Genomic DNA, 13,055 nt, shown 5'->3' with positions numbered 1-13,055 from the left:
TGTTTTTTGGTTTATCTTTCTTCTCTTTCTCTCTCTCTCCTTTCTTTCCTTCCTTTTTTAAAGAAATATAAGCACATTTGTGTGCGTGTGTGTATTTATTTATATTCATATTCCCCTGCCTTTTCTTGAAAGAAATATTGCACACCACACACATGGTTCTTCATCTTTTTTTTTTTTTTTTTTACTTACCTATGTATCCTGGTGGTCACTCCCAGAGTATATGAAAGAGATCTTGCTTATTCCTTTTTTTTTTTTATTCTTCTCCCCAAGCCCCACAGTGCATAGTTGTAGATTCTAGTTGTGAGTGCCTCTGGTTGTGTAATGTGGGACGCCGCCTCAGCATGGCTAATGAGCGGTGCCATGTCTACACCCAGGATTTGAACTGGCGAAATCCTGGGCCGCCGAAGCAGGACATGCGAGCTTAACCAGGTGGCCACGGGGTCGGCCCCTTCCTTATTCTTTTTAACAGCTCCGTAGAACTCCATTGTGTAAAAGTACCATAGGTTGTTCAACTATTCCCCAACTCATAGACATTGGGTTGTTTCTGGTCTTGCTATTATAGATGGTGTTGCATTGAAGAACAATGTGTATATATAATTTTGTATTTCTGCCAAACTATTATTAGGATAGATCCCTAGAAGTAGGATTGCTGAATTAATAGTAAATACCTTTGTAAATTTCATACATACTGCCAAATTCTCCTCCATAGAGGAGTACCATTTGGCCTTCCCATTGGAAGTGCATGAAAGTGCCTCTTTCCTCACAGCCTCAGAAACAGAGTACATCATCATACTTGGATTTTTACCAATTTTATAGCAAGGAAAATAGTCTCACTATGATTTCAATTTGCATCTCTTTTAATGTGAATGAGGTTGTGAACTGTTGGCTCATATGTATTGACCATTTTCTATAAGACTTTTATGTGATACAAAATTTTCTTTTTAAGGATTTTTATGTAGTCAAATTTGCCAGTGTTTTATTACTTCTGGATTTTTTTTTTTAAGATTTAATTTTTCCTTCTTCTCCCCAAAGCCCCCCAGGTACATAGTTGTATATGTTTTAGTTGTGCATCCTTCTAGTTGTGGTACATGGTACGCCGCCTCAGCATGGCCTGACGAGCAGTGCTAGGTCCGCGCCCAGGATTCAAACCAGGGAAACCCTGGGCCGCCAAAGCAGAGCATGCGAACTTAACTACTCAGCCACAGGGCCAGCCCCACTTCTGGATTTTTTTTTTAATTAATTATTTATTTATTTTTTATTAAGATTATGATAGTTTACAACCTTGTGAAATTTCAGTTGTACATTATTGTTAGTCATGTTGTAGGTACACCACTTCACCCTTTGTGCCCTCCCCCCACCCCTCCCTTTCCCCTGGTGCCCACCGATCAGTTCTCTTTGTCTATATGTTAACTTCCACCTATGAGTGGAGTCATACAGAGTCCATCTTTCTCTGTCTGGCTTATTTCACTTAACATAATACCCTCAAGGTCCATCCATGTTGTTGTGAATGGGACGATTTTGTCCTTTTTTATGGCTGAGTAGTATTCCATTGTATATATATACTATATCTTCTTTATCCAATCATCACTTGTTGGGTACTTAGGTTGGTTCCACGTCTTGGCTATTGTAAATAATGCTGTGATGAACATAGGGGTGCATGGGACTCTTGGGATTGCTGATTTCAGGTTCTTAGGATAGATACCCAGTAATGGGATGGCTGGATCATAAGGTATTTCTATTTTTAACTTTTTGAGAAATCTCCATACTGTTTTCCATAGTGGCTGCACCAGTTTGCATTCCCACCAACAGTGTATGAGGGTTCCTTTTTCTCCACAACCTCTCCAACATTTGCCACTCTTGGTTTTGAATATTTTTGCCATTCTAATAGATGTAAGGTGATATCTTAGTGCAGTTTTGATTTGCATTTCCCTGATGATTAGTGGTGATGAACATCTTTTCATGTGTCTGTTGGCCATCCTTGTGTCTTCTTTGGAGAAATGTCTGTTCATGTCCCCTGCCCATTTTTTGATCAGGTTGTTTGATTTTTTGTTGTTGAGCTGTGTGAGTTCTTTATATATTATGGAGATTAACCCTTTGTCGGATAAATAGCTTGTAAATATTTTTTCCCAATTAGTGGGCTGTTTTTTTGTTTCAATCCTGTTTTCCCTTGCCTTGAAGAAGCTCTTTTTTGATGAGGTCCCATTTGTTTATTCTTTCTATTGTTTCCCTTGTCTGAGAAGACATGGTGTCTGAAAGATCTTTTTAATACTGATGTCAAAGAGTGTACTGCCTACATTTTCCTCTAGAAGCCTTATGGTTTCAGATCTTACATTTAGGTCTTTGATCCATTTAGAGTTTATTTTTGTAAATGGTGAAAAAGAATGGTCAATTTTCATTCTTTTACATGTGGCTTTGCAGTTTTCCCAGCACCATTTGTTGAAAAGACTTTCTTTTCTCCATTGTATGCCCTCAGCTCCTTTGTCAAAGATTAGCTGTCCATAGATGTGTGGTTTTATTTCTGGGCTTTCAATTCTGTTCCACTGATCTGTGCACCTGTTTTTGTACCAGTACCATACTGTTTTGATTACTGTAGCTTTGTAGTATGTTTTGAAGTCAGGGATTGTGATGCCTCCAACTGTGTTCCTCTTTCTCAGGATTGCTTTAGCAACTCGGGGTCTTTTGTTGCCCCATATGAATTTTAGGATTCTTTGTTCAATTTCTGTAAAGAATGTCATTGGGATTCTGATTGGGATAGTGTTGAATCTGTAGATTGCTTTAGGTAGTATGCACAACCACTTCTGGATTTTTGAGTCAAAGTTTTCCTCACTTCTAGTCTACAGAGGAATTTACCAGTGTTTTCCCTCAGGGCTTTTATGGTTTCATTTTTATATTATTTCTGATCCATTTGGAATATTTTCTAGTGTATGGTGAAAGGACTAAATCCAATCTTATCTTTTTTCATATAGCTATTCAGTTATCCCAACTCTACTTTTTTTTTTTTCCTAAATATTGACACCTGAACTAACATCTGTTGCCAATCTTTTCTTCTTCTTCCTCTTCTTCTTCTTCTTCTTCTTCTTCTTCTTCTTCCTCTTCCTCTTCCTCTTCCTCTTCTTCTTCTTCTTCTTCTCCCCAAAGTCCCCCCCACCCCCCAGTACATAGTTGTATATTGTAGTTGTGGTCCTTCTGGTTGTGCTCTGTGGGACGCCACCTCAGTATGGCTTGATGAGCAGTGCTAGGTCTGCACCCAGGATCCAAACCGGTGATACCCTGGGCTGCCGAAGTGGAGCATGTGAACTTAACCACTTGGCCATGGGGCTGGCCCTCCAACTCTACTTCTTAAAATGTCTATCTCTTCCCAATGTATTTGAGATGCTACCTTTATATTTATACATACTATATTTCCCTTTTCAGTTAGATCTATTGCCCTATTCTGTTCTACTGGTTTGACTAATCACGTGCCAATATAAAACAGTAAAATTATAGAAGCTTTATGTTTTAACACCTAGTGCGGCTAGCCTCCCTTTTTTTTTTTCTCCTCCTCTTTCTTCTTTTTCCATTTCAAGATTTTCCTGGCTGGTGTCGTGTTTTTGTTTTTCCAAACAAATTTTATAATCAATTTTCTACCTGCAAAAAAGACCTGATGACATTTTTATTGGAATCATTTCAAAGTTAGAAATTAACCTAGAGAGATTTAACATCTTTATGATGTCGAATCTTCTATCAAAGAACGTGATATATCTTTCTCATTGTTCAGGAATGGTTTATGGTTTTTCTCACATAGCTTTTGGGGAATTCTTGTTAAGTTTTTGCCTAGGGTTTTTTTTTTCCAGCTTTATTGAGGTATAATTGACAAATAAAATTGTAAGATAAAGTGTACATTGCAATGATTTGATATGCATATACGTTGTGAAAGAATTCCCCCAAGTAGTTAATTATCACACCCATCAACTCACATATTATTTATTTGCCTACTTATTTATTGGGTGAAACCATTTAAGTTCTACTCTCTTAGCAAATTTCGATTATACAATACAGTGTTACCAACTATACTCACCATGTTATACATTAGATCCTCAGACCTTATTTGTCTTATAGCTGGAAGTTTGTACTCTTTTACGAACTTCTCCCTATTTCCCCCACCTTCCAGCCCCTGGCAACTGCTTTTCTACTCTCTGTTTCTATGAGTTTAACCTTTTTTTTAAGATTCCACACATAAGTGATACTATGCAGTATTTAGTATTTGTTTTTCTCTGTCTGCCTTATTTCACTTGGCATAATGTCAAGGTCCGTACATGTTGTCACAAATGGCAGGATTTCCTTCTTTCTCATGGCTGAATAATATATATATGAATATTATTGTATGTGTGTGTATGTATGTATGTATATATATACATATGTATATCACAGCTTCTTTATCTATTCATCCATTGAGACACTTAGGTTGTTTCTATACCTTGGCTATTGTGAATAATGCTGCAATGAATATGGGAGTGCAAATATCTCTTTGATATCCTATTTTTATTTCCTTTTGCTATATACCCAGAAGTGGGATTGCTGAATCATATGGTAGTTATATTTTTAATTTTTTGAGGAACCTCTATGCTGTTTTCCATAGTGGTTGCACCAATTTGCGTTACCACCAAGAATGAACAAGAGTTCCCTTTTATCCACATCATCACCAATATTTTTGTCATTTTGATGTTAGCCATCCTGAGAAGTGTGAGATGATATCTCATTGTGGTTTTGATTTGCATTTCCCTGATGGTTAGTGATCTTGAGCACCTTTTTTATGTACCTGTTGGCCATTTGTGTCTTCTTCAGAAAAATGTGCATTCAGTTCCTCAGCCCATTTTTTTAATCCAGTTGTTTTTTTGCTATTGAGTTATATAAGTTCTTTATATATTTTAGATATTAAACCTTTACCGAATGTATGATTTGCAAATATTTTCTCCCATCCCATAGGCTGGTTTTCATTTTGTTGATGGTTTCCTTTGCTATGCAGAAGCATTTCAGTTTGATGTAGTTTCACTTGCTTATTTTTGCCCCTGATCTGCGTGTCTGTTTTTATGCCAAAATTGTACTGTTTTTATTTCTATAGCTTTGTAATATAGTTTGAAATCAGGAAGTATAGGGGCCGGCCCTGTGGCCAAGTGGTTAAGTTCTCGCGCTCTGCTTTGGCGACCCAGGGTTTCACCGGTTCCGATCCTGGGTGCAGACATGGCACCACTCATCAGGCCACGCTGAAGCGGCATCCCACATGCCACAACTAGAAAAACCCACAACTAAAAAAATATACAAGTATCTACTGGGGGGATTTGGGGAGAAAAAGCAAAAAAAAAAAAAAAAAAAGATGCCTCCAGCTTTGTTCTTCTTTCTCAAGATTGCTTTGGATATTTGGAGTCTTTTCTGGTCCCATTCAAATTTTAGTATTGTTTTTTTCTATTTCTGTGAAAAATGACATTGAAATTTTGATAGAGATTGTGTTGAATCTGTAGATTGCTTAGATCATATGGACATTTTAACAATATTAATTCTTCCAATCCATTAGCATGGAGTATCTTTCCATTTATTTGTGTCTTCTTTCATCAATGTCTTATAGCTTTCAGTGTACAGATCTTTCACCTCCTTGCTTAAATTTATTCCTCGGTATTCTTTTTGATATAATCGTAAATGAGATTGTTTTCTGTATTTCTTTGTTAGTGTACAGAAATGCAACTGATTTTTGTATATTGATTTTGTATCATGCAACTTTACTAAATCCTTATTAATTCTAATAGTTTTTTGGTGAAGTCTTTAGAGTTTTCTATATATAATATCATATCATCTGCAAATGGAAACAGTTTTACTTCTTCTTTCCAATTTGGCTGCCTTTTATTTCTTTTTCTTGCTCTGACCAGGACTCCCAGGACTGTTTTGAATAAAAGTGGTGAGAGTGAGTATCCTTGTCTTATTCCTGATCTTAGAGAAAAAGCCTTCAGCTTGTCACCATTGAGTATGACATTAACTGTGGGCTTGTCTTGTATGGCCTTTATTGTGTTGAGGTACATTCCCTACATACCTAGTTTGTTCAGAGTTTTTATCATGAATGGATGTTGAATTTTGTCAAATGCTTTTTCTGTATCTATTGAGATGATCATATGATTTTTGTCCTTCATTTTGTTAATGCTGTGTATCTCTTTTATTGATTCACACATGTTGAACCATCTTGCATCCCTGGAATAAATCCCACTTGATCATAGTGTAAGATACTTTTAGCATACTGTTGAATTTGGTTTGCTAATATTTTGTTGAAGATTTTTGCATCTATGTTCATCACGGATATTGGCCTGATGGTTTTGATATTGGCCTAATTTCCTTTTCTTGTAGTGTTCTTGTATCAGAGTAATGCTGGCATCATAAAATGAGTTTGGAAGTATTCCTTTATCTCCTATTTTTTGCAAGAGTTTGAGAAGGATTGGTATTAATTCTTTTTAAAATGTTTCATAGAATTCACCAGTAAAGCCATCTGGTCCTGGGCTTTTCTTTCTTGGGAGGTTTTTTATTATTGATTCAATCTCCTTATTAGTAATTGGTCTGTTCAGATTTCTGTTTCTTCGTGATTCAGTCTTCCTCAAAAAAAAGAAAGAAAGAAAGAAAAAGGTTGGCTTCTTTCACTTAGTAAAATGCATTTAAGTTTCCTCCATGTCTTTTCATAGCTTGGTAGCTCATTTCTATCAGTGGAATTATTGATATTCCATTTCCTGCATGTACCACACTTTGTTTATTTATTTATTTATTTATTTATTTGAGGAAGATTAGCCTTGAGCTAACATCTGCTGCCAATCCTCCTCTTTTTGCTGCGGAAGATTGGCCCTGAGCTAACATCCATGCCCATCTTCCTCTACTTTATATGTGGGACACCTGCCACAGAATGACTTGCCAAGCGGTGCCATGTCTGTACCTGGCACCCAAACCGGCAAACCCTGGGCCGCTGAAGCAGTATCATTCATCTACTGAAGAGGACGTCTTGGTTGCTTCCAAGTTCTGGCAATTATGAATAAAGCTGCTATAAATATCCATGTGCAGGTTTTTATGTGGATGTAAGCTTTCAACTCCTTCGGGCAAATATCAAATAGCGTGATTGCTAGAACATATGGTAAGGGTATGTTTAGTTTTATAAGAAACTACCAAGCATCTACCAAAGTGGCTGTACCATTTAACATTCCCATCAGCAGTGAATGAGAGTTCCTGTTTCTCCATCCTCACCAGCATTTGTGTTGTCAGTGTTCTGGATTTTGGCTATTCTCACAGGTGTATAGGGGTATCTCATTGTTGTTTTAATTTACATTTCCTTAATGACATATAATGTTGAGCATCTTTTCATATGCTTATTTGCCATCTGTATATCTTCTTTGGTGACATGTCTGTTCAGATCTTTGGCTTGCTTTTTAATCAAGTTGTGTGTTTTCTTATTGTTGAGTTTTAAGAGTTCTGTATATATTTTGGATACCAGTCCTTTTTCAAATGTCTTTTGCAGATATTTTCTCCCAGTCTGTGCCTTGCCATCTCATTTTCTTGACAGTGTTTTTCATAGAGCAGAAGTTTTTAATTTTAATGAAGTCCAGCTTATCAATTCTTTTGTTAATGGATTGTGTCTTTGGTATTGTATTTAAAAAGTCATTGCCAAACTCAGGGTCATCTACATTTTCTCCTGTATTATTTTCTTTTTTTTTAAGATTTTCTTTTTTTTTCCTTTTTCTCCCCAAAGCCCCCCGGTACATAGTTGTACATTCTTCATTGTGGGTCCTTCTAGTTGTGGCATGTGGGATGCTGCCTTAGCGTGGTTTGATGAGCAGTGCCCTGTCCGCGCCCAGGATTCGAACCAACAAAACACTGGGCCGCCTGCAGCGGAGCGTGCAAACTTAACCACTCGGCCATGGGGCCAGCCCTCTCCTATATTATTTTCTAAGAGTTTTTATAGTTTTGCATTTTACGTTTAGGTCTATGATCCGTTTTGAGTTAATATTTATGAAAGCTGTAAGGTCTGTATCTAGATTCATTTTTTTGCATGTGGATGTCCATTTATTCCGGCATATTTGTTGAAAAGATTATCTTTTCTCCTTATTATTGACTCTACTCCTTTGTCAAAGATTAGTTGACTGTATTTGAGTGAGCCTATTTCTGGGCACTCTATTCTGTTCCATTGATCTATTAGTCTATTCTTTTGCCAGTACCACACTGGTTTGATTTGTGTAGCTTTATAATAAGTCTTGAAGCTGGGTAGTGTCAGTCCTCTGACTTTGTTGTTCTCATTCAATATTGTATTGGCTTTTCTGTATCTTTTGCCTCTCCATATAAACTTTAGAATCAGTTTGTCGATATCCACAAAATAACTTACTGGAATTTTTATTGAGATTGAATTGAATCTATAGATCAAGTTGGAAAGAACTGACATTTTTACAATATTGAGTCTTCCTATCCATGAACATGAATATCTCTCCATTTATTTAGTTCTTCTTTGATATCTTTCATCAAAATTTTATAGTTTTCTTCATACAGATCCCATACATATTTTCTTAGGTTTATACTTAAGTATTTCTTTTTTGAGGGGTTTGTTAATGTAAATGGTATGGTGTTTTTTTGGTTTATTTGTTTGTTTTTTCTGAGGAAGATTTGCCCTGAGCTGACATCCATGCCATCTTCCCCTATTTTTTTGTGGGTTGCTGCCACAGCATGGCCACCACTGAGTGGTGTAGGTCCACACCTGGGAACCAAATCCAGGCCACCAAAGTGGAGTGCACTGAACTTAACCACCATGCCACAGGGCCAGCCCTAATACTGTGTTTTTAGTTTCAAATTCTGTGTGTTTATTGCTGGTGTGTAGGAAAGAGATTGACTTTTGTATATTAATCTTTATCCTGCAATGTTGTCATAATCACTTATTAGTTCCAGGAGCTTATCAATTTTTTCATATTTTCTACATAGACATGTCATCTGTGAACAAAGATACTTTTATTTCTTCTTTTCTAATCTGTGTATCTTTTATTTCCTTTTCTTGTTTTATTTCATTAGCTAGGACCTCCAGTATGATGTTGTGGTGAGAGGAGAGGGGACATTCCTGCTTTGTTCCTGATCTTAGTGGGAAAGCTTGTAGTTTCTCACCATTAAGTATGATAGTTTTTGGGGTTTTTGTAGATGTTTTCTATGAAGTTGAGGAAGTTTCCCTCTATTTCCTACTTTGCTTAGAGTTTTTATCATGAATGGGTATTGGAGTTTATCAAGTGCTTTTTTTGTATCTATTGATATGATCATATGATTTTCTTCTTTGGTCTGTTGATGTGATGGACTACATTAATTGATTTTCAAATGTTGAACTAGCCTTGCATGCCTAGAATAAATCCCATTTGCTTGTTGTGTATAATTATTTCTATATATTACTGGATTCAATTTTCTAATATTTTTTTGAGGACTTTGCATCTATGTTCATCAGAGATATTGGTCTATGGTTTCCTTTTTTTGTAGTGTCTTTGTCTGGTTTTGGTATTAGGGTAATGCTGGCCTCATAGAATGAGTTAGAAGTATTCCCTCTGCTTCTGTCTTTTGGAAGAGATTGTAGAGAACTGGTATAATTTCTTCCTTAAATGTTTGATAGAATTCACCTGTGAACCCATCTAGATAATATCACCAGTTTTTAAAATGAATTTTCTTCAGTTTTCATCTCAATGTGGTAATTTACTAATTTATTTGCATCACAGGAAAGTAATATTACATTGAAGTTCTTTGAAGATAGTCTACAAAGAAAAAATTATATAAACTGTGTTCAATAGAATTGAAACAAAGTAATTAACTGTGGTATTTAGCCCCAACCCTGCACCAACTTTATTCTCAGCTAGGGTGAATGTGAGAGACTTAATGTGTTACAAATGAGAGTCCTTTGAACAGAGAGTAGATGAATGTGGAAAGCCCTAGGAGACCATGGATTTGTTTGAAAATGGTTAAGCCATAGTCTCTCAGAAAGTAATTAAGAAGCATCTAGTAAGTGCCAGTATCCATATCCAGGCACAGACTATTCATGATCTTGAATCCCTGACCCTACCCTTAAAGGTAGGTGTTATCTTCATTTAATGAGGAAACTGAGATTCAAGGAAGTTAACAAATGTATCCAAGTTCACACAGTTTATAAATACAAGAATCAGGATCTGAACCTTGATCTGGTTCCTCTAAAGCCATCCCCTTTCAAGTCATTACCTTGTTGCTCATAAAGGGAGAGATACAGAGCTCCTTGGTTCTAGAAAGTACCTAACACAGAACCAGTGTTGAGAAACAAGAGCATGGTGTGCTTGAAACAGCATGGACTTTGGTACTGGACTGATCTAGCATGGAACCTACTTACCTCTAATTATTGGAGAGAGCTTGAACTAATTATTTAGCCCATATGAGTCTTCACAAACTTCTAAATGGGGATAACAAGACTTGCCTCACAAAATCATTAAGCTTGTATCCTGCAACATGTTTAGCACTGTGCCTGGCACATAGTAGGGGTTGTACAAATGGTAGCGCCTTTAGCCCCTTGATCCTATGGTCTATACTTAACATTCTTGCCAAACGAGTGGGTATAAACACTCAAATGCATCTATTTTTCCAGAAAATTAGACAACTTCAATATAACAGATTTCTCTAAATAAGGTTAAATTATATAAAAAGTATACTAAAATGTCAGTATTTGTTCAGAACTTCGGTTTCCTTTTATTTAGATTTATGTTGGGGTAGTATTTGATATTTGATCAAGTATATCCACCATATGTGTGGGAATCATTTTCTGATGCCCTCAATAGTATTATATAATCTGATAAATATGAATGTTCTGTGAGATCAGGGAGACAAAATTTAGAAATTGGACTTGTTTCATAAAATCCAGGCTATATGATCATCATAATGAACTGGTATGAACTGTGATGGGTTGGCAGTGAGCAGGATATATTATAAGCAGGTACAACTGCTTATAAGAGGTGTCGGAAGTCACTTGCTCAAATACTCTTCATTTAGCTTCTTTACTGCCCGAATTCCACAGCTCTTTTAGCATTCCAATATCCCATGGTCTGGGAAGAACTAGTCTTCTTGGGAGAGGTCATAGATTAAGTCATTCATTGTATAGGACAATGAAAGATGGGATTTGTTGGTCTTTTCCTAAAAGCAGATTATTAGCAGGATGGCAAAGAAAAGAACAAGACAGAGAGGATGAAAGGCAAATTTACTGTTTCAAATGTGACTGGGCTTTCCCTGGTATTAAGAAAGAGGGGAATTTGTATGTAATTTAACAGCAGAAAATACCTGTTTCTGGCATATTAGGTAATGGTAATTTTTACCAATTGCATGGGACTATAACTGCTGAAATGTCCTCATCTACATATCATAGTCACCAGTAAAGTAATTTTGGGGACAAAAATAGTATATTAACCCTTTGAATTGATGTTCCTGTCTTCTTTTTAATAGAGACAATAGTAAGAAATGAATTTTAATGTCTGGAATATCAAAGAGATGCTCAGTATTCCCTCAGGCTCTGGGTAAGTTATCTGGTTTTATATTCTGATACTTAAGAAGATTTTATAATTATATTGATTTCATAGAGAGAAGCTTCCTTTCCTATTAGTTTATAGTAATAAAGTTACCCCATATAGCTTCTTCCTCTTCTCTTCACCTTGCCTGTCACTGCTGCACCCTTCCATACTTGTCTTTTTCCTTTTGCCTATTTTCTGACTATAAAAGCAATGTCAATTCAACTATGTATGTTAACTGAGCAATGACTCTGTGTGAGCACTGGGCCTAGGGACTATGAGGCCTGTGAGAGTTAGACATGGTTCGACATCTAGAAACTCTCCCCTCAGTTGGAGTGGTTGCTATTGAAACAGCAAGGAGCAAAATCAAGACAATGTTCAGATATGTGTTCAGTTGTATATTACAGTTTGTAGGCAATGTGGAGTTAGGAGCCAGTCCATCTGTTGACAAGGCTCATTGAGATATTGCCCCCTCTACTACTTCACCAAGGTACTTACATTGGTGTTCACCAGCCACGCAGTAGGCCTGCCATTGCTAAGTTGGTGGGTGTGTCCCAGTAGTAGTATATATTTAAGGGATTTCTAATTGCTTTTGGTATGTTTTTGTCATTGAATAGTTTCCTTTCTTCCTAAAACCTTCCTGAAGGCAGTTATTAATTCAGCAAAGACTTAGAACATTGTTCTTTTTATTTCTCGAAAAGAAAAAACATGCTTACAGTTGATACGGAGTAGGGAAAATCTATCTTTGTTTAATTCCAGATCATACCTTTAAGACGTAAATCATACATGATTTCTGTAGGCTCACAGAGCTGTTATTTTTTTTCCCAAGCTCAGCTAATTATTCTCTTTGACCTAAGAGGGGAGTCACAGAGAACTATTTAGTAATTTTGAGCAGTGATTGTGCAACCCGTATTGCACATTACCTTAGCTAATCTTAGAAAATGGTCAAAATAATTGTTCTTCCCTGTGCTGAACTATTAGAGTTTCTTCTTGTCTTACATTAATATATGATGGTTCCTTTGGCTTAGAATATGTGGTTATATGCTATCTAATTAAATTTAAATTTAGTATTTGGAAAAAGAATGATTTGTGTGTGTGTGTTTTAATGAAAAGCATGTTTTCTCAGGTTACACAACAACATTAAGTAACACAAATTGTTACTGACATTTCTTTCAAGTAAAAACTTGAAGACTGTGTTTTACTTGTCTGCCCACTTATGTGCTGTCTCTGTAGTAGGCTTAGTACACTGTTCAAGTGTGATTCTGTCAGTATCAACAACACTATCCTCTTCATATGTGAGGCTTAAAGACTGGCACAGATATCCATGGGAAGCAAGTTGAAGTCCGAAGTGGGAAGTTTTAAAAGCAAACAAAGATAAGACACTAAAACTGTAAAAGGGAACAAAATCTTGTTCCCTTGTTTCAAAAACAATTTTTAATGGATCCTTCTGTGCCCAAATCTGAGTTGATTATATTCTTTAGTCTGGATGAGGGCTATATGAGTCTGCTTGAGCTGCCA

This window comes from Equus asinus, chromosome 21 (genome assembly GCF_041296235.1).
Source record: "Equus asinus isolate D_3611 breed Donkey chromosome 21, EquAss-T2T_v2, whole genome shotgun sequence".
Lineage (NCBI taxonomy): Eukaryota > Metazoa > Chordata > Mammalia > Perissodactyla > Equidae > Equus > Equus asinus.
Note: the sequence above shows the minus strand (reverse complement) of the source record.